Below are 26,653 nucleotides of genomic sequence, written 5' to 3' on the forward strand. Positions count from 1 at the left end.
GATTGGCCACCTACCGGTCCCAACAACTATCCAGAGCCGGCTTCCCCATCCTGCCCACACTGCACATGTGTGTGTATGCAGAGATACATGCACACTCACACACATGTGCACTGGGCACATCATTCTGACCCTGGCCAGGTTCTTTGACTCTTTCTGGAGGTCTGTGTTCCTCATCTGAGCCAGCCCGAGTTTCCCGCATTCTTCACAGTAGACCAAGTCTGTCCCACCCCACTCCCCTTCTCTCTGATCTCCAGGAGAGCTCTGTGAGGTGTCCTTTGGGCCCCAGCTTCCAAACAGGGTGGGAGGATGCCAGCAAGGGAGAACAACCTGAGGAGGTGGCAATAGATCACCTCCTCTCCCACAGGATGTCAAAACCATTTGCCTTTGCTGAATGCCAGTGCAGCCAAAAACATCCCTCCCCTGCAGCTGTGTTTGGCCCTGGGAATGTTGCACAACCACCTACTCCCTCCCCAGCTGGCAGGTTCCTGGTCCCACACACATCCTGGCAAAGAGCACCCTCCCCCAGTCCTGCCTGGCTCTTGCTGTTGTTGGCTGAGCTGGAAGCAGGAGCCTGTCCCCAGCCCCTGCTCCTGTCCAGCCACAGAGCCACACACCCTCCTGACCTGGGCCCACTCTCTTCCTCTGTAAAATGGGTGCGACTGGCCCGGCAGACCTACCTCTAGAGGTAGTTAGGGGAACGAAGCAAGAATATAGGTAATGCACAAACAGCTCATCTGCAGCGCAGAAGCTTCTGGACTGAGGGGCTGATTGCCCACCTACCCCAGCCTCCGCCCCACTTTAATACTCGATCATCATCGATAATACCAGCAGAATCATCAGTGGCAGCCCCTGCCCCTCTCAGCGGTGTCCCATTTGGACAGGAAAGTTCAACGGGAAGAAGAGAAAAGCAGTCCTGCCAGGAGTCAACTGGTGCCCCGCGAGTGTGGCAGGGGCACGGACATCATCACCACCAGACAGGTCCCCGTGCAAGCGGCCCAAGACATGGAGACAGAACAGGAGCACTCCGCTGGCCTGTCTGAACACAGACAAAACGTGGGCAAAGCACCCCCATCTCTCCTACTAGGACTTGCGGAGCTTCCTGACAAGTGAAGACGGTCAGCCTGGGGCCAGTCTTCTCTCTCCTGGATATGATTTATTAGGCTTCCCACTCAGACACTCACTCCATATCCACAGCGAAGCATCACTTCCATAACCCATCCCCAACATCACCTGGAATGGGCCCACACCCTAGAAACCCTTCCTGACGCCCCCTTAGCCAGACAGCCCCCATTCCGCAGCCAAGCTGCGTCCTCAAGCTGATTCCAGCTAATGCGGGAGCAGAAGGCATGCTGAGCACAAAGCCTGAGTTGATGCCCCGCGACCTCCCCCCCTCACACCCAGGTGGGGTGTGTATGTCTTTCCTCCAGGAAGCTCCCATCTGTCTGAATGTGAATGCTCTGCTAGAGGGAAAAACAACCTTAGCTTGACAATGGCCAGGCCCCCAGGATCCTGAGAATCTTCTTTAGCAGATGAAAGTCCTTTTGGACACCTCCCTGTGTTCTTACCTCCCCCAAACCCCAAGTATTTAATCAGTCACCCCTCACAACCCCAGTGCAGCAGCTCTTTCTGCCTCCGGGTCCTGTCCCCGTGCTTTCATAAAATCACCTTTTTGCACCAAAGACGTCTCAAGGATTCCTTCTTGGCCGTGGGCTCCGGACGTGACCAACCACACTACTGTACAAACCCCATCACTATGACCTGGAGGGACCTCCTCCGCTCAGGCCTGCTCCCGGAGGCTCCAGCTGCAGGGCTGCGACAGTCCGCTCCCACTCGCTCCAACTCCGCAGCCGGAGGACCAAGGCGGGGATTTCAGCCATGACAAACACTGGGCCTCAAAAACAGCAAGTCCAGTCCCCAGAACTCCCAAATCAGGCTTGCTTAAATGCGCCACCGCCGGCCTACAGGCTGCTTTCCTGTCCAGACCCTCTCCCCCCAAACTGCCGCACCTGAGTCTCACGTTCCTGCACCCGATGCAGCTCTGGAAGGAAAAGCCTCGAGCGGATCTTCAAGCCCCACAGAACACCCACACGAGCTCAGCTGATTCCACCCGTGTGCAGCATTGAGCAAACTTGGTATGTGATGATAAGTGTTAAATGATACTCTTCCCTCACAATCGCGTTCCAGCTGCAAATTAGATCTCGAAGACCAGCAAGATGCTGATGACTTCCAAGGGATGTAGAGTTCCTGCAGCCAAATCATTACATTTTCCAGAATACTTAACATAATTAAGTTTTGTTCAGAGAGCAGCTCAGTTATCCACTTGGGATCATTTATGACTCATTGTAAAGCTAGAAAGCTAAAGGTCTGTATTTTTGTTTTCCAAATCATCTTGTATCTATACCAGTAGGTCAACATAACTGAATAATCTGGCCTTTTCTTTTTTCAGCCCTGGACACAAGTTGCTCATCTCCGTGCAGGTTTAATGATGGCCGGGACCCAACTGAGGATGTCTGGCTAGTCAGGGACGAATGTCTCCTGCAGGGGACAGGGGACAGGAGGAGGTAAAGCTACCACCGTCCTGGCAGTGTTCCTGTCGCTGTGGGAGGGGTCTGTCTGCACCTGGCCTGTCCCAGCTGTCCCCTCCCACTGGCCCGACTTCAGACCCTTCCCTGTGTGGAGAAGATATCTGTCCCTGCAGAGTCAGTCCAGTAGAAGGAAAACTGTGTGAGCTCTGAATCCAGCACACGCAAGTTGGAATCCTGCTAAGACATAGTGTCAGGCTCAGGAAGGTTAGGTATCTCGATACAGTGGAGGAGTAACACCGACCTTGGAACTCCTCTGTGATGATTAGGTCGGAGAAACAGAAAGCGTTCAGTGATGGGCTGGTACATGCAGATGCTTGACAAATAGTAGTGTCCACTCTACTGTTCTTTTCCTAATACAAACTCGAAACAGCGGTGCTGGGTTACGTTTTCCTGCTTTATGACGAGCATCTGCAGTGGGCAACACAATTCCAGTAGTCCGTTGGCTCACTGGCTGCCAGCAGAGATTGAGAGTATCTGCACAAGGCTAGGGGGACTGGGTCCTACCCCTGATTCTTTTGTCATTTCAGAATGGAGATCCTGAGTGAGTGGATTCCGCTTGCTAAAGGGACAAGTCAGAGTCTCCAAAGAGGGAATATCGGAGGTAAGTCATTTTTCCAAAGTGTACCCCCTCCACTACCCATGGAGCAGAGGTTCTCAGCAGAGGCCAGGGGCGGGGGTGGTGATTCTGACCCTCAGGGGATGTATGGCAATGTCTGCAAACATGTTTGGTTGGCACACCTTGGGGAGGAGCAGAGGGAGCTCCTGGCATCCAATGGGTGGAGGCCAGGGATGCTGCTCAGCAGTCTGCTGTGTAAGGAAAGCCCTACAACAAAGAATTATCCAGCCAACAATGTCAACAGTTCTCAGGTGAGCGATGTGTGACGAGAGGTGGTGAGAAGGATGTGAAGGAAAAGACCAGAGAGCTTGGCCAGAAGAGATGGAGGGCATTACCTCGGCAGAGTCGAGCTCTGGGGCAGTGGGGTGGTGCACAGGAGAACCTCGGAAACATGGAAATGAATTTGGAGTCATCCCTTCTCCAACTGCTACTCTTTCTCCATTTTCCTCTAAAGTTCCAAGAAACCCTCCATGAAGGGAGAGAAGTACAAGAGTGGGGAAGTTTGCTTGCTACTTCCCCTCCTGGTCCACAGCTTTCCCTACAGGGTGCAGGAATGTTGCGACATTCTCCTTCTAAACGTCAAGTGGATATTAGTATCATGATGAGAACAAACTGTCCAAATAGGATTCTTTTTGAAGACGTCTGATCTTCAGGGAGACATACAACGTCCACATGAAGAGGCATGGCTGTGAGTTGTATGGATCTCCTATATCCATTTGGTGACTCGTAACAAAAGCGTGGTTCAAACTGCCTTAAAGCATAAAGATAATTTTACTGGTTACTCAAATTGGAAAGTACACAGGCTTGACCTGAGCCAATGGTTCAATGGTGGCCTCAAACATCTCTCTCCTCTGCCTTCAGGTAATGCCAGCTCACCTCCAGGTCACAAGATGACTTCTAGTAGTTCCCAAGGACAGGAGATGCAAGTGACCCTAACTCGCATCCCAGAAAAGTCTCCGAGGCTTATTCTGATCATTACCTTAGGTCATCTGCCCATCCTGAACCAATAGCTGTGGCCAGCAGAACGAGATTAACTGACTGAGGAATGGTCAATCCCACACCAAGCACATGGTGGATAATGGCAGAAAGAGTGGTTTCCCGAACCATCTAGGGTATTATTCCATATGATTATGCCCAGGAAAGAAGGGAACAGATGCTGGGCAGCAAAAACCAGATGAAAGCTCCACCTGCCAGGTTCAACCCATCGGCAGTTATGTGGGAGTCCCTGTTGTTTCCTCAGTCTGGCACTGCGGGCGGGGAGTACACCCTCGCGTAAGAGGTGATAGATGGCCGCAAGAAGTTCAGTGTGAGAATTACACAAGAGCTGAGAAGCCAACTAAGTGCCAAATTGCATGGCACAGGCTGCAAATGGTAGAAAGTCAAGAAAGGATGCTCTGGCTTCCAAGAGAAGAGACTGCACTCAGCCTCAAAAGGTGGGATTTGTATGGAAAGCATGAACGGTGATCATAAGATTTCACTTCTGTGTGAAATCTTGATAAACTGTGGGAATTCTGGGTTTAGGAAAAATCACATAGAAGTGATTTGGATCAGAGACTTGCCAGCCTGGAGCAAAGAGAGAGAACGATTGAGAAATATCCCCACCTCTAGATCGATTTCCTCTACTGAGCACCCGGCTTCCACCATCCACAGTGACCATACCTTCTTATTTATTTTGACAAGCTCATTTAATTTGAGCAGAGAGAACATCTCATTGAAATGGAAAAGATTTGGGTAGTCAATCTCTTTATCAGTTTTTCCTTCCAGGAGAAGCATTCTACCTATCACTTTCTTTCCTCAAAGCCATTAGTCAATCAGCAAGAAAGGGCACCAGTGCTTTTGCTGTGTAGGCTGGTGACAAATGAGGGCATTAATTTCCCTGAGCAGGCACTTTGGTTTGCCATTTGCCTAACCAGCAGCAGACAAACACCGTGTTGAAGAAGATGTCTCTAAGATTACAGTGGCCTTTGATGAGAGAAAACAGAGAGAGGTTGGAAATGTTAAGCCTGTGGACTTAAAGAACCAGCCACGCAGGACTGCTTGTCTGTCTGTGAACCCACAGACTGACTGCAGGCATGGGATGACCCTTCCTCGTTATTCTGCTTAGTATGAAGGACAACCACAATGATGTCTTATATAGACCTCACAAACTTCCTTCCTCCTACTCAAGGGCATGCGGTGGCTCCCTGCCCTGTTGGAAGGCAGGCAGGTTTCAGATGAGATTCAAGGTCTCTGCAGGCTGACTTCAGCTATGAACTTCAAATCCTTCACTTACCAACCGATCCGCCTCAGCCCCTTACTCAGGTCCAGCTGGCTCATTCTTGCCACCTAGGAAGACCATCTGCAAATCCAAATAGCGTAAACCGTAAACCACTGACCCACCAACAGTGAGAATGGGTGTAACACAGCAGGGGTGGCGACAGCAGCACCAATATGGGTAATTTCTTTGGAATTCTTGGGTGAAAACTTACCAGATAAATATGAATAGTTTCCTAAACCCAGAATTCCCACAGTTTATCAAGATTTCACACAGAAGTGACTGGTCAGCTTCATTGTATCTATGGAAGAAAACTTCATAAAGCCTCCAACTGAAGTTCTTAAGACCTGGAAGCTGGGTCCGTTTTCCATCAGCTCTCCTATAGGGCGGAGGCAGGTGCTTTGTCTCCTCACATTTAAGGAAGCTTTAGCCATAGCTTACCAACCTCGGTAGACTTCCTAATCCCGGCTGATCTTGGTAACACTGCCAAAAGTCACAGGGCCTGGGAAATACATAACGCCTCCCAATGTGGTCAGGAAACTATTCCCAGACGAGGTATTATTAATCCTTGTGTAGGTAAGAAATCTTGAAAGTGTAGAAAAATGCAAGAGAATGCGTGAGAACTCCACTGCCAAGCTGTTCCCCCACCTAGCCCTCAGGAAAGGATGCCCTTTCCCTGCTAGTCCCCTGAAACCAACAGGGTTTTATTCTGTTCTATTGAATTGCGTTCCGCCAAAAAAGACGCTGGGGTCCTAACCCCCAGTCCCTGTTTATGTGACCTTATTTAGAAAAAGGGTCTTTACAGAGGTAATCAAGTTAAAATAATGTCATGGTGGGCCTGACTTATCCCTATGAGTGTGGGGAAATGGGGACACGGAAACAGACATGCACACAGGGAGGCCATGGAAAGATGAAGGCAGATGGGGGCGTGATACAACTACAAGCCAAGGAATGGCAAAAGCTACCAGCAATTTCAGAAGCTCTTGGGCGGCGGGGTGGGGGCGGGGGGGGGGGGGCATGCATCAGATTCTCCATCCCGGCTCTCAGAAGGAACCAACAGTGCTGACCCCTTGATCTCAGACTTCCAGCCTCTGGAGCTGTGAGAAAATACATTTCTCTTGGTTTAGCCACCTAGCTTGTGCTACTTTGTTCTGGCAGCCCTAGCAAACTCAGACACTCCTTCCCTCCTGTGGTTCACAGGCCAAGAGGGATGGAACGGCTCCGTGAGTCTCTCTCCTCCCCCTGGGATCACTCACTGTGGGGGAAGCCCTATTAGGAGAGGCCCACACACCAAGGAAGCAAGTGCCCCTGTCAACAGCCACAGGAGTGAACCTGGAGGCTGAACCCCCAGCCCCAGCTGGAATGACCACAGCCCTGGCCAACAGCCTGACTGCAACCTAGTGAGTGCCTGACCCAGAACCACCCAGCCAGGTCAAGTCTGTTTGTGGTTAAAGCTGCTAAGATTGGAGTAATTCCTCCTTTTTTTTAAGATCTATTTATTTATTTATTTGAGAGAGAGCTAGACAGAGTATGAGCAGGAGCAGTAGAGGGAGATGGAGAGAGAATCTCAAGCCGACTCCACACTGAGCATGGCGCCCCACACAGGGCTCGATCTCATGACCCTGATGTCACCACCTGAGCCGAAACCAAGAGTCAGATGCTTAACCAACTGCACCACCCAGGCACCCCAGATTGGAGTAATTTCTTATGCAGCAATAATTAATATAGATGACTTTTAGGATTTCAGAGACTGAGATTTTTTCACACATATTCCTCATCAACAAGCTCATTTGGAAGGCAGCACAGGATTAAGCCATTTTTATCAGGAACAGAGCTGTGTCAAAAATTAACATACTTGATTCAACAGTCTTGCACAATTCACAGCGCTCACCATAGCACATACCGGGGTTCTAGAGGGGAGGGGGGTGGGGGGATGGGTTAGCCTGGTGATGGGTATTAAAGAGGGCAGGTTCTGAATGGAGCACTGGGTGTTATGCACAAACAATGAATCATGGAACACTACATCAAAAACTAATGATGTATGGTGATTAACATAACAATAAAAAAATTTTTTTAAATTAACATACTTGAGCACTGGAGAATGAAGACTGAACACAAAGATGATCACACAGGGTGTGGCAGTCCACCAAGATGCCCTCTGCAGGACCACTGCATTTGGACCCAGCTGCTGGCAATCTGGGCTGAGGGCTGGAATTGCCCTTGGTCACATGGAAGTGCCTTGCCCATAGTCATGACCTGTCAGTGACTTGCTAGTGCAGGAATCCAAAGGGTGAGCCCCCTTGCCTCAAACTGGGGGTAATCTGAAGATACAGCCCAGCTCCACACAGAACTGCCTGAGGCATCACATATAACAGTGCAGCAGCCACCTTTCCCTCCACCCGATCCCACGGGGCCTCACCCCCTTCCCAGTGTTTCAATTGTTAGCTCCCTTTGTCATTTGTTTTCTATTTTTCTGCTTTCTTTTTTTTCCAGCCAAGTTAGCGAGTGCTTTGTATATTTATTAACTTCACAAAGCAAGAGGGTTTCAACTTGGTATAGAGTGTTCTAGTTTAGTCTCTGCTTTTAACTTAACCACTCCCCTCCACAGGCTCATTTTTGGTTGACTTTGCTGCTTATTTCCCTGGTTTTTTGAACTGATACTTCATTTATGTTCATACTTTCATTTTTATTGATAAAGTCTAGTGCTATGAATTTCCTTCCAATCACTGCTTTAAATATATCACGCAGATTCTGGTATTTAATTTTCATCATCAGCGTTTACAAATTCTGCAATGGTAATTTACATTTCCCTTTCCATCCAAGAATCATTTAATAACATGGTTATTAAGGAAGGAAGGGCCTTTTTCTTTTTGGATTTTGTTAATAATCTCAAGTTTTATTATACCGTAGTCAAAGAAATTTGTAGTATGTCACTTCTGGGGACTCACGGGTGTTTGTTAACGTTTACTATTATACAGTTAAGTGGGTGAATGAGCCACGCCCACTTGAGGAGATGCATTCTCTATTACCAGGACATCTTATTCAATATGTACCATAAGATTTCCCTTGTCCTCCTGTGCAGGCGCTCTGTATCCTTACTGATCTTGTCAGGGTGATCTGTCCCACATGGAGAGGGATGTGTTACTGGGCTTCTGTCTAGGTCTCCTTGCATGTCCGTAATTCTGTTTCATGACAGCAGTTGCTGGTTGGGCTCATTGTTGCAGACATATTCAGTCCTTTTTTTTTTTTTTTAATTTTATTATGTTATGTTAGTCACCATACAATACATCATTAGTTTTTGATGTGGTGATCCACGATCCATTGTTTTCGTGTAACACCCAGTGCTCCATGCAGTACATGCCCTCCTTAATACCCATCACGGGGCTAACCCATCCCCCCACCCCCTCCCCTCTAAAACCCTCAGTTTGTTTCTCAGAGTCCATAGTCTCTCATGGTTCATCTCTCCCTCCGATTTCCCCCGCTTCATTTTTCCCTTCCTTCTCCTAATGTCCTCCATGCTATTCCTTACGTTCCACAGATGAGTGAAACCATATAATTGTCTTTCTCTGCTTGACTTATTTCACTTAGCATAATCTCCTCCAGTCCCATCCATGTTGATGTAAAAGTTGGGTATTCATCTTTTCTGATGGCTGAGTAACATTCCATTGTATATATGGACCATATCTTCTTTATCCATTCATCTGTTGAAGGGCATCTCGGCTCTTTCCACAGTTTCGCTATTGCGGACATTGCTGCTATGAACATTGGGGTGCATGTGGCACTTCTTTTCACTACATCTGTGTCTTTGGGGTAAATACCCAGTACTGCTATTGCTGGGTCATAGGGTAGCCCTATTTTTAATTTTTTGAGGAACCTCCATACTGTTTTCCAAAGTGGCTGTACCAACTTGCATTCCCACCAATAGTGTAAGAGGGTTCCCCTTTCTCCACAACCTCTCCAACATTTGTTGTTTCTTTCCCTGTCCATTTTTGCCATTCTAACTGGTGTAAGATGGTATCTCAATGTCGTTTTGATTTGAATTTCCCTGATGGCTAATGATGATGAACATTTTTTCATATGTCTGTTAGCCATTTGTATGTCTTCTTCAGAGAAGTGTCTGTTCATCTCTTCTGCCCATTTTTTGACTTATTTGCTTTTTGGATGTTGAGTTTGAGTAGTTCTTTATAGATCTTGGGTACCAGCCCTTTATCTGTAGTGTCATTTGCAAATATCTTCTCCCATTCTGTGGGTTGCCTCTTTGTTTTGTTGACTGTTTCCTTTGCTGTGCGGAAGCTTTTTATCTTGATGAAGTCCCAAAAGTTCATTTTTGCTTTTGTTTCACTAGCTTTTGGAGATGTATCTTGAAAGAAGTTGCTGTGGGCGACGTCAAAGAGGTTACTGCCTATGTTCTCCTCTAGGATTTTGATGGATTCCTGTCTCACATTGAGGTCTTTCATCCATTTTGAGTTGATCTTTGTGTACAGTGTTAGAGAATGGTCGAGTTTCATTCTTCTGCATGTGGCTGTCCAATTTTCCCAGCACCATTTATTGAAGAGACTGTCTTTTTTCCATTGCATGTTTTTCCCTGCTTTGTCAAAGATTATTTGACCAAAGAGTTGAGGGTCCATATCTGGGTTCTCTATTCTGTTCCATTGGTCTCTATGTCTGTTTTTGTGCCAGTACCATGCTGTCTTGGTGGTCACTGATTTGTAATATAGCTTGAAATCGGGCAACGTGATGCCCCCAGCTTTTTCTTTTTCAACATTTCCTTGGCGATTCAGGGTCTTTTCTGATTCCATACAAATTTTTGGATTGTTTGTTCCAGCACTTTGAAAAATGTCATTGGAATTTTGATTGGGATGGCATTGAAGGTATAGATTGCCCCGGGTAGCATAGACATTTTAACAATGTTTATTCTTTTGATCCATAAGCATGGAATGTTTTTCCATCTTTTTGTGTCTTCTTCAATTTCTTTCATGAGTGTTCTGTAGTTCCTAGAGTATAGATCCTTCACCTCTTTGGATGGACATATTCAGTCCTGTTACATCTCCATCACATACTTTGCTTTCACACTTGAAAATATCCTTGTCTGTCACATTTAATGCTCCTAGGCATAGTTCCTTAGTACCAGTATTATTATCAGTACCGTGATATCAGGACAGCAACCTCGTCTCTCTTACTGCTCCCGTTGGCCTTGTATGCCTCCACCCATCTCTTCATTTTTATCCTTCTGAATCGCTTTGTTTTAGGTGGTCTCTGGTTAGGTAATTGTTATGTCCTGCTTTAAGGAACAACCTAGGAATCTCCGTATCTTCATAGTTAAGTCCACTGCTAATTATTGATATGACTGGTATGTCAAATGTTAACTTGGTGATAATGTTTTATAAGTTATGTGTCTTATGTTATTTTGTTATGTTCCTTTCTCGGTATGACATGTACTGCATTGCTCTTTATTTTTACAAAACCTTCCTTCTTTTGTTTTTGGGAATATTTGTATTTTTGTTGCAGTGTTTACCTCTGTACCTGTGTCCTTTTTGCTACCCTTAGTTTGCTTTGTTTATTTAATTTCTTACTACTGGATGTATCAGTCCTTAATGGCATACTTCATCTCCCACCTATTTCCCAACAGACCATACATTTATTTTTCTTTCCTTTTTCCTTCTACCTTTTCCTCTCGGTTTTCAGTCCCATTATTTCTGTCCCTCATAAAGTGTAACAATTGCATACCAGTCTTTCTGCCTTGTCTCCACCCTTGTGTTAGCCTTCTATACACTCAGGCCACCATGCACATTACTGTCCTTTTCCTGGAGTTCTTCTAGTGCTCTCTTGTTTAGATGAAGCTCATCCTCTCTGATTCCTCAAGAAGGGGGGCATGGGCACACAACTCCCCAACTCGTTGGGGGTCTATAGTCCTGACACTTCACAGTTGGACTGAAAATAAAGGTTCTTTTCACTCTTTCTTTCACTGGGTTTTTTGAAATTCTGTCCCATTGTTGCTTTGTTTTTTTGGGTTTTTTTTTAAAGATTTTATTTATTTATTTGAGAGAGAGAGAATGAGAGAGAACACATGAGAGGGGGGAGGGTCAGAGGGAGAAGCAGACTCCCTGCCGAGCAGGGAGCCCAATGCGGGATTCGATCCAGGGACTCCAGGATCATGACCTGAGCCGAAGGCAGTCGCTCAACCAACTGAGCCACCCAGGTGCCCGTTGCTTTGCTTTTTATGTTGTTTTTGAGAATTCTAATTACAGATTCTTTGGCTCTTACAAAATATTTAATTTTTTTAAACCTGAAAACCTTGGAATATTTTTCTTTATCTTTCAAGCCTAATAGTGTTACTGGAACACATCATGAAGTTATATTCCCTCTTGCTTTCCCAGCTACTCAGCGGCCCCTTCAGGATATGAATTCAGGTCTTTTATGTCCATGAAGTTTTTCCTGGGTTACAATTTACACATGAGTTCTGTTCCACTGTTTGATTTTCTACATCAGCGGCTTCAATTATATGTATATAGTTTCTTCTTTGCTCATCTCCCCATTCAACCTCTTTCTGTTTGATCATTTTTACTTCTTCCTTTATCTTATTTTCATGTGTTGGTTGCCTTCTTGCCTTTCTTCAGTTGCCCCTACTGCATTTCACTGGAGTCATCCTCACTTCTGAGATGGTCTTGTCTTTTTTCTTCATTTCTTTCCTGAGTTCAACTCTCTTTTCATTATTTTTCCTGTTTTTCTCTCCATTTTTGTTTTTAATGTTTGATTCCTGGTTCAAGGTGGTTCTTCATATTATAAATGTCTGTTTATGAATACATTTAATTCACTTGGACCACACCTTACAGTTTCTTTTTACTTCATCATTATCTTTAGGGGAGAAGTTTCAACAGCTGACATGTGTCAATTCTCATTTTTCACATTGTTCTGGTAACTTCCTATAGATCTGTTCAGTTTCACATTGTTCAGTCTGCATATGAGTGGTGGTTTACAAAATTTCTACTCTAGGGGCACGGTGTCCTCTTTGTCTAAAGGGTCACCCAGTTTCTTTGGTGGGTGAGTTCTTGTTGATGCACAGAGTGACTGTGGACCCTCTGATTTTCCTAGTACTTTTGTCTTTCAAGACCTTAATTTTTCCTTTTTCTTCCTTTTTTTTTTAATTACCCAGTCACTAAAAGCGCCTGTCCCTTATTTTTTTTTTAAAGATTTTATTTATTTATTCATGAGAGACAGAGAGAGAGAGAGAGAGAGAGGCAGAGGGAGAAGCAGGCTCCCAAGGAGCAGGGAGCCCGATGTGGGACTCGATCCCAGGACCCTGAGATCATGACCCGAGCTGAAGGCAGACGCTTAACCATCTGAGCCACCCAGGAAAAATATGGAACGCTTCACGAATTTGCATGTCATCCTTGCGCAGGGGCCATGCTAATCTTCTCTGTATCGTTCCAATTTTAGTATATGTACTGCCAAAGCGAGCACGCCTGTCCCTTATTTTTTGTCTTTTTCTCCCCAGAAGCTATGCTTTTTAAAGCCTACCACCTGCAATCACATATTTTTAAGTTGCTTTCCTATAATCAGTGCTGTAGTCTACTAACACAATTTTTCCAGTATTTTCACAAGCAGGAGAACCCTATCCTTCCGGTGGTGATTTTAGAGTAAGTTTACACCTGCTGCTCACTCCCCTCTTCTCTCTTCTGTGCAGCATTTTTGGTTTTTAAATCAGACTGCCTTTGCCTGCAACAAAGCTTTGCAAAAAAAAAGTCTGAGAGATGGTTTAATGAGATTTCTTTATCTTTTTAAACTTAAAAGCAACTTAAATTTGTGCATTGTCTTCTCATTATGCCTGTATCCTGGGTTTGTGTAGTTTTATGGGTTCTTGTTTTGTATTGTGGTGAGATATGGATTTAGACAGCTGCCACTCTCCCCAACTACCTGAAAGAAAACAAGTATTTTCTGAGAGATATCTATCATTTTGACTTAAGCTCTGAATTTGCAACTTAACTGAAGATAGGACATTTAGTGTAAAGCAGTGAATTTAAAGAGACAATAAGGAAACAAAACTAGCCTGATCAAACCTTTACAGGGATTTGATAAGGATTTTTTGCGAGACAAGGGACAGCATAGTGGTTGAGAGGGAAGGCTCTGAAGTCAGATGGAAGCCAGTTTGAGTTATATCCCTGCTACGTTCCAGTTGTGCAGTCCTGGGTGAGGATTTGGGGCTCATTTTGCAGATGAGAAAGCTGAGATCTAGAAAAACTAATCATATACCCGCCCTCAGAGGATGCTAACAGCTGAGTGAAATAATGCATGACAAGGGCTTTAGTCAGAGTTTATGGTGCACAGCAAATGTTTATGAAGTGTTAGCGTTTGTTATTAATAAAATGATGGAAGGCATTAGGAAAGATTTCTTGGACGATAAGTGCTTAATTTGTACATAGGTGGGAGTTCCAGAAAAATGAGACAACCCTCTATTCCCATCTAAAGATGTATGTGGAAATGCAGTGGTAGAGAAGATTAGATGGATTCGTGGACCTGATCATGGAGGCAGCTGAATGAGTTTGAGGTCTTGGGGGATCCCCTAATCCAAGGTTTCTGGAGAAACTGGCCCAGATAATATCAGTAACATACCCTGATAAAAACATGTTCTGTGTCTGTATACACTTGGAAATAGCAGGTTGACTAATGCTAAAATCATTTATGTCAGAAACATGCTCTGAGCTTCAACATACTGGTTTGCATTATGAATCTTCAAAATGGGGATACAGTATTTAACCATCTCTCTCAAATCTGAGAAATGTTTGTGACCCCTTAGTGCAAATTATTAATTATAGGGTGCTGCCAAAGACATGGGATTTCCCTTGGACCTCTCCCCCCACACACTTTCCTAGAAACCATGAAATGCTGACCTGCTACCTGCTCCCCTGTGTGGACGGATGGAAAAGCTGAGACAGAAAGGAGTGAGGCAAACACTAATATTGCAAAATAGTACCCTGCTGTGTGTAAAGTATCCCAATGAAAGAGAAGAGAAACAGACCTATTCCCACACAGGGACAGCCAACAGCCACTAGGGTTGAAGTCCTTTCATGAGTGAGGTGAGAAAAAATTACCAGTAAAGCTTGCCATCGAAACTACACAGAACTGTTCTCTGTGGGCCCCCGGCACTCATCCGTGATTAGGCATGAGAGCTGCCTTACCACAGTGGCGAGGAGAAATACCGTCCTTTGCTGGGAAAGAGGAAAGTGGCCCTACTGCAATGGTGCTGTGGAATGCTACGGCTCGGTGGTTCTGACAACACCCAGTCCTGAGAGGCGGATCCAGTCACAGGACACTTTGCTGAGCCAGGGTCACAGATACAAAGCCTACTGGGGAGAGGGGAAGTGAGAGGAGGAAGGGAGGAAAGGCAGGAAAGGGTTCGCTCATGTCTGGTTGTAACTGCAGAGCCTGGGAGCTCGACATCCGCAGGACAGCCCTAGAGAGAGGGGAGGCTGCTGAGTTCCCATCCACATATGGGTCGAGGGCTGATCCCAGGGCATAAACTCCCAGTGCCTCCAGCCTGCCCTACTCATGTGCAGGTGCATGCAGGGGCACAGGGTCCCTCCCCAGGCCACGAGGGGAGCACATGGGGTAGGAGTGGGGACCATCACCACCAGGTCAATGGCAACCAGGGTGCGGCCAAATGGCAAGAACTGGGAAGAAGACTGGCACCAGAAGAAGGGAAGAATCACAAGGCAAGGGTGGTGCTGAGGCTGCCTCTGTCCCACGTAAGGGGGACAAGATCAAGGACCCCCCCCCCCAGGTATGCTCTCCTTCTGCACATTCTGCCACTCCACACACAATCGCAATGTGTTATCAAATGCACCTCCCACGCAAAGAAAACAACAAATGAGATATAACTCCAGTTGAGCCTGATATCACCAAAGTCTTATTAACAAATGGTCTGTGTCGCTCATCAGATAAGAGCATGGAGTCTGGAGCCACGCTGTCTCCCCCAGAGCCTGCTCTGACCTTGGATGAGGCACGGGACCTCCTGGTGCTTCAGGTTCTTCATCTATAGACCAGGGAGGATAGAACATATGTCCATAATCCCACATACACAATTCTGAAGCCCAAAAGCTCTGAGAAATTACTTTGGGTTTTTTTTTTTTTCATAACTTTTTGGCAATGCTCCTGACCTAAACTAAAATGAAGGAATTTATAGTCTCAATTTTCCCATTTATTATGAAGATTCATATATTGCTCTAGAGAAATAACATGTTTAATTATAGGGTGCTGCCAAAGATACAACATTATATGTGATACAGGCACCATAAACAGCTAATTGGGAAAAAGAAATTGTATTCCAAACCACATCTGGTCCGAGGGCTTTGGATAGAGGAGTGTGTAGCGCTTACCATGGATCAGGCACTCTTCCAAGCCATTTATACATACTAAGTTATTTATTTGTTGCTTGAATCTGCTAACATTTGCAACTGAAATCATCACCAATACTGAAACCTTCCAACCACACAAGTGACGTCCAACACTGTGGGCAGGAAAAAGCTCATGAGTTAGAGGCTTTGTGTGTCTTATTATGGTTAGAAAACACGTAACATTACATTTACCATCATAATCACTAAGTGTATAGCTCAGTGGTGTTAAACGCATTCACGTTGTTGTACGACAGATCTCCAGAACTTCATCTTGTGATCCTGAAACTCTATCCCTACTAAACACTCACTCTCCCTCCCTCCCACCTCAGCCCCTGGTAACTGTTCTCCTTTCTGTTCCTATGATTTTGACTACTTCAGATTCCTCATAGAAGTGGAATCACACAGTGTTTGTCCTTTCGTGACTGGCTTACTTCACTGAACACAGTGTCCTCGCGGTTCATCCATGTTGTAGCAGGTGTCAGGATCACCTTCTTCTATCAAGGTACATAATATTCCACCATGTGCATGGACCACATTTTGCTTATCCATTCATCTGTTGATGGACATTTTGGGCTGCTTCCACATCTTGGCTATTATGAAAATGCTGCAATGAACCTGGGCGGGTGAGTATCTCAGAGATCTTGATTTCAATTCTTTTGGATGAACACCCAGAAGTGGGACTGCTGAATCATGTGACAATTCTATTTTAAATTTTTTGATGAACCTCCATCCTGTTTTCCACAGTAACTGCGCCATTTTCCACCCCCACCAACTGTGCTCGGGGCCCCAGCTTCTCTGCATCCTTGCCAATACTTGCTGTTTTCTGTTCTTTTGACGGTGGCCATCCTGACGGGTGTGAGGTGACAGCTCACTGCAGTTTGGATGGGCATTTCCCTAATGGTGAGTGATGTTGAGCATCTTTTCACATATTTATTGGCCACTGTTGGATCTTCTTTGGAGAAACGTCTATTCTTGTCCGTTTGCCCATTTTTTAATTAGGTTATTCTTTTGTTGTTGAGTTGTACAAGTTCTGTATGTATTTTGGATATGAACTGCCCATCAGATATATGAATTCCAATTATTCTCTTCCATCCCACAGGTTGCCTTTTCACTCTGTTGACTATTTTTTTTAACACACAGAAGTTTCTAACATTTAATCTGCTCCCATTTATCTATTTTTTATTTTGTTGCCTGTCATGAGTTAGAGGGTTTCCAAAAATTTAGAAATTGACTTGGGAAGCCAGTGGCCTAGGGAGGAATTAAGAAGAGGAGAATATCAGCACCACACGGAGAGCAAGTCGGAGCCTTGAGCCCCTTGTCTATGGATGCAGTGGGTCGTGATGTTTTGCCAGCGGTGCAGAAGGCCAGCTCCACAGGCAGCGAGCTGACTGCCATCCAGATGAGAAGCCTCGGCATGGCATGAGAAGTGTATGGAGGGACAAGGGAGGCAGATGGCCACACCGGAGGGAGACTGCAGTTCAGAAGGCTCACAGCCTTTTTCACTCTAAACGATTCCCCTTAGTCACTGTTGAGGCCCAGGACAAGTACTGACTGGGCTCACGTATGAGGCTACGCAGGGAACACACGTGGTCAGGATTTAGAGGCAGGACAGGTTTCTGAAGGTCTCACGTTGACAAGATCACCAAGTAGTCCCCAGAATGTGCTCCCTACTGACATTCTTTCTGCGGTTGTGAGCTGGAAGATGGGTCCAGAGGGAGAACAGATCTGCATGAGGCAGCTCGCATATCCCACCAACTCAGACAATTGGCCCAGATACTGGAATCAATGTGTTGAAAAGAAATAGGGGAGATGCACCCCACCCCTGGCCCTGTGCAATCAGAGGAGAGGAACAGAAACAACACAGGAAAGCATATGCTCAGCTGCATTTTATTTTAAAACCTAGATCATTACCCTTACCGCAATTTCTGCAACATCAAGAAACACAGAAGGACCTAGTGTGACATCTAGATTGTCTTCTGGTTTTCAAAGCTACAAAAGGTGCTTTTCCTGGACATTCAAGGGCCAGTACTGAGCTATTACAAGGTGAGTGGAAGGAGGGGTAGGAGCGGAAACAGAAATAACAAAGATCCCCAGCACATAACAATTAAAGGAACAAGGAACTTTAATGAACAATTAATTCTAATCATGCCAGAGAACAATTAGGACATTATCCGATTTTACTGATGCTGACAGCTCATGAAGACATGAGTGTCTTCTAGGCCTTAGAAGGTGCTCAAGAATAAACGTCTGATCCTACACTGCTGGTGGGAATGCAAGCTGGTGCAGCCACTCTGGAAAACAGTATGGAGGTTCCTCAAAAAGTTGAAAATAGAGCTACCCTACGACCCAGCAATTGCACTACTGGGTATTTACCCCAAAGATACAAATGTAGTGATCCGAAGGGGTATGTGCACCCAATGTTTATAGAGCAATGTCCACAATAGCCAAACTGTGGAAAGAGCCAAGATGTCCATCGACAGATGAATGGATAAAGAAGATGTGGTATATATATACAATGGAATATTATGCAGCCATCAAAGGAATGAGATCTTGCCATTTGCAACGACGTGGATGGAACTGGAGGGTATTATGCTGAGCGAAATAAGTCAAACAGAGAAAGACATGTATCATATGACCTCACTGATATGAGGAATTCTTAATCTCAGGAAACAAACTGAGGGTTGCTGGAGTGGGGGGTGGGGTGGGAGGGATGGGGTGACTGGGTGATAGACACTGGGGAGGGTATGTGCTCTGGTAAGTGCTGTGAATTGTGCAAGACTGTTGAATCTCAGATCTGTACCTCTGAAATAAATAATGCAATATATGTTAAGAAAAAAAAGAAGAAGAAGATAGCAGGAGGGCAAGAATGAAGGGGGGGAAATCGGAGGGGTAGACGAACCATGAGAGACGATGGACTCTGAAAAACAAACTGAGGGTTCTAGAGGGGAGGGGGGTGGGAGGATGGGTTAGCCTGGTGGTGGGTATTGAGGAGGGCACGTTCTGCATGGAGCACTGGGTGTTATGCACAATGAATCATGGACCACTACATCTAAAACTAATGATGTAATGTATGGAGATTAACATACCAATTAAAAAAAAGATAAAAAAAAAAGAATAAACGTCTGAGTTGAGTTTACTGGAAGTGAAAAACCAGCCTTACCCCTGAGACAGGGAGTGCGTACTTGGCTGGGTAGAGTGGAAAGAACAGTAAACCAAGAGCAAGTCACTGGGGCAGGAACTGGAACATGGGCCATGCAGGTGCACCATCTGACCTACAGACTGCTCTGAAATACTCTTGTCACACAGCTCTCTCAGTCGACCCCATGAAGAAACATACAAGCACACGCAGAAATGCTCAGGCACTCTTCTGTCCAATTCTTCAACTGAAACATGAATTACTTAATTCAACCCAGCTTTCACTGCAGGCTTAAATAAAATACTGGTTTCAATTACCAGCTGCATCTGTACAGGATGTACGATTACAAGACGGTGTGGCTGATGCCTGACTTCATGCCTCGGAGTTTTGACCACTTCAGAGAAAACCTTCCACAAGACCCCGCAGGTGTCCCTCTGAGGGTCAGCGGCACTTGGCCTGGCCACGGGCTTACTGCCGCCTCTCTCGTGGTGCTGAATCCGTGGCTGACATTTAGAAGCAGCCAAAAGTCACTCTGAGTTGTTTTAAGGTAAAATAATATGATTTCTGGTCAAAAACTAAACTAAAACTGATCTGGCTTAAGAGGTTTCATAAAAAATGTCTAGAGTTTTTAAAGGATTAAAGCCATTTTTTTGGCCAAGTTTTGGAAATCTGGCAGCCTCCCAAAGAGGACACTTTTAGAACTATCGTTTATTTCAATCCACAGTTCTGCTAGGCCCCGAGAAGCCCCCGTTGCCTTATGTCCTCCATGCGGGGCCCGAGGTCCACTGTTGCAGCTCTCTGTTCGGGCAGCTTCCCTCAAATGGCCCTGCACACAGGCGTCCACCACCGGCATCACCCCCCAAACAGCAAGACAGAGCTCATGTTTGCTAAGTTTCCTCTTCTCTGCTTCCAATTTCTATTTGAGCAGAAAAGGAAAATTATTTTTAAAAAATAATACCATGTCACTCACTTCCATAAGCCCCTTATGATCTTTAACCAGCACAGAATATCCCAGCTCCATCTAGTTGAGCCAAGCTGTTTTGATCTTCTGTAATTAACAGCTTCACATTTACAAGGAATGCTTACACTTGCTCACTAAACTCTACAAGCTAAGCTTCTAGGCAGTGTTTATACCTGGTGGCTAATTGCATTTATACCAGCAAGGAAGCTTTTGGTATAACCTGGCAAGACTTGCTTTAAAAAAAATTTTAAGACAAAGCTTTGAAGATGTAAGGTACAGTCTCCCCACTAAATATAACACCTGAGCACAAATAAGCTCACACCTAACATTTTGTAGTTGTTGTGTTTAAGTCTGAAAGAAGAGTCTGTGGCTAAAAGAGTAATAGTCTCTTCTTTAACATGCTTTGATTTATTGTTCTGCTGTGTTTCAGGCAAAACTCTGAGCAGAAGATGTTTATCATGGGGGAAGGAAGACAAGCAAGGGTTTACCTTGCTTGTTGTCTATTCGAGTTAGAAATATCATTATTTTCCATTAAGTGTGATGCTCTCAGCTACAGCCTGGAAGTGAATTTAGCACTTTGGGAAATCATATGTATTTTTGCAAGCAACTAAGGCACGATTTAGTCTGTTACTAATCCAAAGCAATAAAGATACCTTATGATACTTTTCAAAATTCATTAAAATGGCAAAATTCTACCCAAGCTGAAATTTGCTTTCATACATCTCACATTTATTATGGCAAGTATCTCCTCACTCCCATTCTCACCATGCAATGGCTCATATTTCCAGAGCAAGAGAGAAACAGTTCTCAACATCTAACATCTACATTCCCAGTCACAGAGCCTGATACGTAACAGGTGCTCAACAAATAACGCCTTGAATGAATTAGTGCAAGATACTGTCCTAGATACAGACACAGGCAGAGATGCTGAAGGTGCAAAGCATAAAATCAGGTCCCTGCTCTCAAAAGCCTGTGATGCAACTGGAGAAATAAGGCAGCATACATGTAAAAGTTAGTGTCATATTTTCCCTAGAATTCTTCTGTAAGCCCAGGAAGAAGAACCTAGCATATTTAAGAAAACCATGGAGCCTGACTGCAACACTAGCCTGGCCAGTGCAGAATTTAAGAGTCTGAAATGGGGAGGTGATGGAGGCCATGGAGGCCGTGGTAAAGAGTTTTATTTCATTCTAGCACAAAGCCTCGACATGGTTTAGAAGGTGAACGTAAGGCCATCTGGTATGTGTTTATGAAAAGTCACTGAGGTTGCTCGTGGAGACACAGTTGGGAGGTGGGAGAGGAAGCAGCGAGGCCTGTGAGGGAGTTACTCCATCACTCTAGGTGTCAGGTGGGGGTGAAAAGTGGCCTAGAGTAGCAAAATGGAGAAAGCCAATGGAACAGTGATCTACTTTGGAGGTGGAACTCTGGCTGGATTTTCAGACAGATTGGGTGGTCAAGAAAAGGGGGAAGAAGAAGCACCTGGGTGGCTCAGGCGGTTAAGCATCTGCCTTCAGCTCGGGTCATGATCCCAGGGTCCTGGGCTCAAGCCCCACATCAGGCTCCCTGCTCAGTGGGGAGTCTGATTCTCCCTCTGCCTCTGCCCTTCCCCCCACCCCACTCCTGATCTCTCTCTCTTGCTTGCTCTCTCTCTCAAATAAATAAAATCTTAAAAAAGGAAGGAAGGGAGGGGCGCCTGGGTGGCTCAGTTGGTTAAGCGACTGCCTTCGGCTCAGGTCATGATCCTGGAGTCCCAGGATCAAGTCCCGCATCGGGCTCCCTGCTCGGCAGGGAGTCTGCTTCTCCCTCTGACCCTCCCCCTCTCATGCTCTCTGTCTCTCATTCTCTCTCTCTCAAATAAATAAATAAAATCTTTAAAAAAAAAAAAAAAAGGAAGGAAGGGAGAGTGAGAGAGTAGGGGAAAGGAAAAACAATTAAGAGTGTTCAGTAAATGTTTAACTTGATAACCAGTCATCTCCCCATTTGAACCCCAAACTGGTTCCCTCCAGTTCCTCCTACTTCAGAAAAATTGCATCTTACTGCAATCATGAGCTTCATCTGCACATGTCAATTTCGAGATGCTTATTTACCCAAGCAGGGATTTCACGGAGGTGGCTGGACACCTGCATCAGAATTCAGAGTAGTGATCAGGACTGAAAACATTAGCATCCAGAATTTTAAAGCAACAGAACTGGATGAAACTATGTAGAGAATTAATGCAGACAGAGATGAAGTTAGATCTCAGGATGAGGCCAGGACACTCCAACATTTATGATGCCGCAGAAGAGAAGGAAACAGCAAGGGAGACTGAGAGAAAGAAGCCAGAGAAGGAGTAGAAAACCCTCGAAACATCACAAACAAAATAAATTTCAAGGAAAGAGCAACCAGCTGGGTCGGATGCTGCTGAACTGTCACGAAAGATGAAGAACACAAGTGTCATCAACTTTGAAAAGATGGAGGCTGTTGGTGAATTTGACAAGTTTCTATGCAGTGACAGGAATACACGCCACATGGAAATGTTTGCAATGAAACAGACCCCAGACATCTGCTACTTCAGCCATTGGCAAAGAAAGCAAAGGCACAGAGAAGACAGGGCCCTTTGCCCAAGCACAGACTTGAACTTGGGGTGGCCATGAACACGCAGTCTTTGCCCCTCTTCAGTATGTGAAATGAATGCCCCAAAAGTCAAAAGCAGGGCAGGGGACTGCATCACAGGACAAAGCTCTCATGCATAACGTGCCTTCCAGTTCCTCTAGCATGCATTAGCTGTGCATAGTCTATATTAGGGGTCATTGATCCAGGGCCCATGGACCTATAAGCTTAAGAGAGACTATATGCAAAATCTTGTGCAAATACATTTTTCTAGTGAAAGGATCCCATAGCTTTTATCAAATTCTCAATAGGTCCATGTCCACCCCTCAAAAAAAGAACAACTAAGAACTTTGTTCTACACCAAAGAAACTGTACAGCTCACCAGACCAAGAGAAACCTTCTCTGAGATCAAGCTCCTAGGAGAGCATCATTTATCATCATCCAGGGCACCAGGCAACATCTGCATGCCATCAAGGAAACTCCAAATGGCCCAGGAGCCTAATAAATCACCCACCCATCACATCGAGCATTCCTCTAAGCTTAGAAAGCCTTTGATTCCAGGGAAATGTCAGTTCTGGGCACGGAGCTTCAGAGGCTGATAAATGCTGAATGATCCATCAGCTTGTGTGAGGACAGTGCAGAGCTTTAGCGGGAGGCCACACGAGCCCTGCCAGAGACTCGGAGCTCAGAGCGTGGGATGCGTCTGGCGAAAGCCCTCCTCATGCAGCTTCTGACATCAGCTCCCAGCGGGGTCAGATGTGGAAGCTGGCTCATAAGGGACACTTGGCATTCTGAGAGGTCGAAGCCATCTCAAGGGCTTCACCCCACTTTGAATACAGGCATCGGCTGCTAGAATGTTCAGCAGTGATGCCGAACCTTCTTCTTCCAAGAATATAAAGGGATTTTAGAGCATGTGTGCTCTTGAACGTACCGGAGGTGGAGCATGAATTGGCTGTGCATGCCCCCAGACTAGTACATTCCTTGCAGGACAGCACGAGTTGGCTGCTCTAAAATTCCAGCCTCGCCTAAACTGCAGGTTTAACTCCTCAGCTGCCACCACCATATCTGGTCACTCTAGAGCCACAACTGAAGCCTAATTAAGAATCTGACATTTAACCACTGGTGGAAATATGGCTGTCTATACTCTGAAATTCCCTTCCTTGGGAGTATTCAAGCCTGCACAGGAAACACAAAGATGTCTCATCTTCAGTGCCTGGGGGCGCAGCAGGGCTCAAGGTGGGAATGATGTCTCCCACATTTTTCAATCACTGGATTTCAGGACAACAGATATTTATTCTGTTACTTCTCTTTTTAGTTTTAAATCCCTGGCATCCAGCACAGTGCCTGGCATATGGAAGCAGCATTTTTTTTTTATCAATAAAAGAATTGTTGAGAAGCTAGATGGACACTGCATCCTTCAGGGTCCAGTCAGAAAACAGAAACCAGGGTAGAATTTCAAACAAACGGAATTGATACAGAAAACTGACACAGGTATTGGAAGAACTGAGATGCCCAAAGGGGGCGCTGAGGCCACCGGGATATGAGCAGCAGGTGCCATCCCCACTCCCAGGGGTAAGGTGGGCGTCCCAGGAGCAGAGTGAGCCACGGGGCTGGGGGCGGGGCCGGGGTTGGGACTGCAGTGGGAGGGGCTGCCCCACAAGAGCAGGAGCAAGAGGAGGAGACCGGAGACAGAAAGTGGGTGTGAACTCCCTGCCGTCTCCTCTCCCTCCGCCCTCCCAGCCTGCGCCCCAGCACCTGTGTGGCAGGGAGCAGGGAAAGGTAACCCGCCATAACCAGGGCAGAGAAGAGCAGGGCGCTGAACCGGCAAGTGAGGCACACAAGGGCTCTGAAGACATGAGGAGCCCAGCGGTGAGTGTCCCGCCTCTGGGAATTCACAGGATACGCCTCTTTTGAAGGACGCTGTGTGTCTGTGTAAGTGCCAAAGGATGGTACAAACAAGGAGCTCTCAGGAGATTCAGAAGGAGCAGTAATACAGTTGCTCCCCAGAGGAAAGGCCCAGGATGTTCACTGCTGCCTCCCAGGACACAGAGGGCGTTCCTCCAAATTACAGTGGACTGTACTGCTAGTGTAGAAGAGAATGGTCTGAAAGGATGTCCACAGAGGACGCGGCATGAGTTCTTGTCCTGGAAAGATGACAAGAATTAAGCGGAAGAGGAGGACGCGGACATTCTAGAATGCAGAGGCTGAAATGAAGAGCAGAGACAGAAGCTGCACCGGAGCATGTCCCCACCAAACACCGGTGCATCGACACTAATGATTCCGGGGGTCTCCACGGCAAGACTTATGTTAAATCTCTGAAGGTAGAAATGGTTCTACCTCACTGTCTTCTCCTGAGCCTCCCAGCTGCAAAACCGTCAATCAAGTGTTGGTTTCCTGTCCTGTCATCTCCCTCAGGATCCGCATCTCACCCACCCCGTCACCTCTTCAGTCCAAGAAGGTGGACTGTCTACGTGTTTTTATCTCCTCCTTTCTACATCCTCAAAATGAAAGAGCTAGGGACACCTGGGTGGCTCAGTCGGTTAAGCCTCTGCCTTCGGCTCAGGTCATGATCCCAGGGTCCTGGGATCGAGTCCCACATCGGGCTCCTTGCTCAGCAAGGAGCCTGCTTCTCCCTCTGCCTGCCTCTGTCTCTCTCTCTCTCTGATAAATAAATAAAATCTTAAAAAAAAAAAAAAATGAAAGAGCTATAAAATAAGAACCACCTAGAGGTCACTAGGAAGCAGGAATGGTGCCAGCATGGGAAAACGTCTTTGAGAAACTTCTGGATAGAGCAAAGACAACAGGTGGGTATGGGATTCAAGTGCAAACAGCACGGCCCGGACAATGTCAGCTGGAGGGGTGTGGGAAGCGGGTGAGTGGCTCCCCCCAACTTTGTGCCTCAGCTCACACAGAAGACACTTCCATTTCCCCCATGTTCACCAATGAGAGCTCACTTCAGTCTTTTTTTCCCCTTTCCAAGGGAGGACGATGCAGTAATGTGACTGGCCAGGACCTGACACTCCCATTTTATTGGGTCTCAGAGGCAGGAATAGGACAGGCACTTCCCGCAGCCTGGGGTCACAGAAGATGCCCCTGCTGGCCTCCCTCCGTGTGCCCTTCCCCGCCCACATGCACCAGCCAACTGGAGGGGTCCTCTCTCCCTTCCAGCTTCTCTGCTCACAACAGCGGCGAGAGTCATCAAATCCAACGTGGGCTCCCCAGCGTGGGGCTTCAGTTTCAGGGAGGTCCCACCTACCCTCAGGGCTAGACCTCATTTTTCAATCCAGATTCTTCCTAACTTTTCAATGGAGGTATTATTATTCAGAAAAGTACACATTTTGAAACCATTTTAACCAGCCTCTTGGGGCTTACTGGACACTCTAGTCAATTTAGATGAAGTAGGTGTCTGTTCTCTTTGTTCTACCAGCTTTTTCTCTGTACATGTGTCTCAACGGCTAAGAGCCAGGAGGGGTGAAGGGGAGTGGGGGACCCTGGAGAGCTCAGCAGGAGGACCTGCATCCCTTCCCCCACCAGCTCCTTGAAGGGAGGCTTCCTATTTATTGGTGCACCTTCCCCACCAGAGTGAGGTTTACTCTGGGGAAATGGAGCTCTGATTTTACAGCTCCTGAGATCATTCACACCAGATTAATCTGGATACATAATAAAAAAATTAACAGGCAACAAAGAATCGCCAGATATTAGCATAAAACAAACAGCCATAAAGGGAGGGCCAATTTTACAATATGCCCCATCACCAAGACACTTTACCGACATAATGAGTATGTACCTCTGTTAACCTGGAGGAGTGCCTGCTGCAGCCTCAGGGCAGGGGCGGCGAGCGGTTTCTCCGCTCTGTGTGGTGCCTTACAGTTACAGGCCGGGCCAGCGCCCCGAGATCACGACCGGAGCCAGACGCTTAACCAGCTGAGCCATCGAGCTTCACCAGCCCCCCCAAAAGGCTTTTTATAAGGCCCTTGGAATTTTAGTTACTAATGATTTTTTTCTTTTATTAGTGTTAATTTAGAAGTCCATTCTTCAGCTTTGCATTAAAGGTAATGATGACATTCACGGAACTGAACTGCCGGCTCCAGCCCCGCATCCAGCCCTGCCTCCAACGCCCTGCT

At 46.2% G+C, this 26,653-nt stretch overlaps 1 long non-coding RNA gene and 1 other non-coding gene across 4 annotated transcripts in view; both read right to left on the reverse strand.

The window, feature by feature from the left end:
* The window catches only part of LOC135362215 (uncharacterized), a 115,504-nt gene that overhangs the window by 79,015 nt on the left and 9,836 nt on the right, over nt 1-26,653 (reverse strand). The gene's annotated exons all lie outside the window — the stretch shown is intronic.
* Nucleotides 12,810-12,916, reverse strand: LOC123841867 (U6 spliceosomal RNA). The gene has a single exon (XR_006790313.1). It is a non-coding gene; the product is annotated as a U6 spliceosomal RNA (small nuclear RNA).

Source organism: Mirounga angustirostris, unplaced genomic scaffold, assembly GCF_029215605.1.
Source record: "Mirounga angustirostris isolate CCGP_5_RB_7025 unplaced genomic scaffold, mMirAng1.0.hap1 SCAF_12, whole genome shotgun sequence".
Lineage (NCBI taxonomy): Eukaryota > Metazoa > Chordata > Mammalia > Carnivora > Phocidae > Mirounga > Mirounga angustirostris.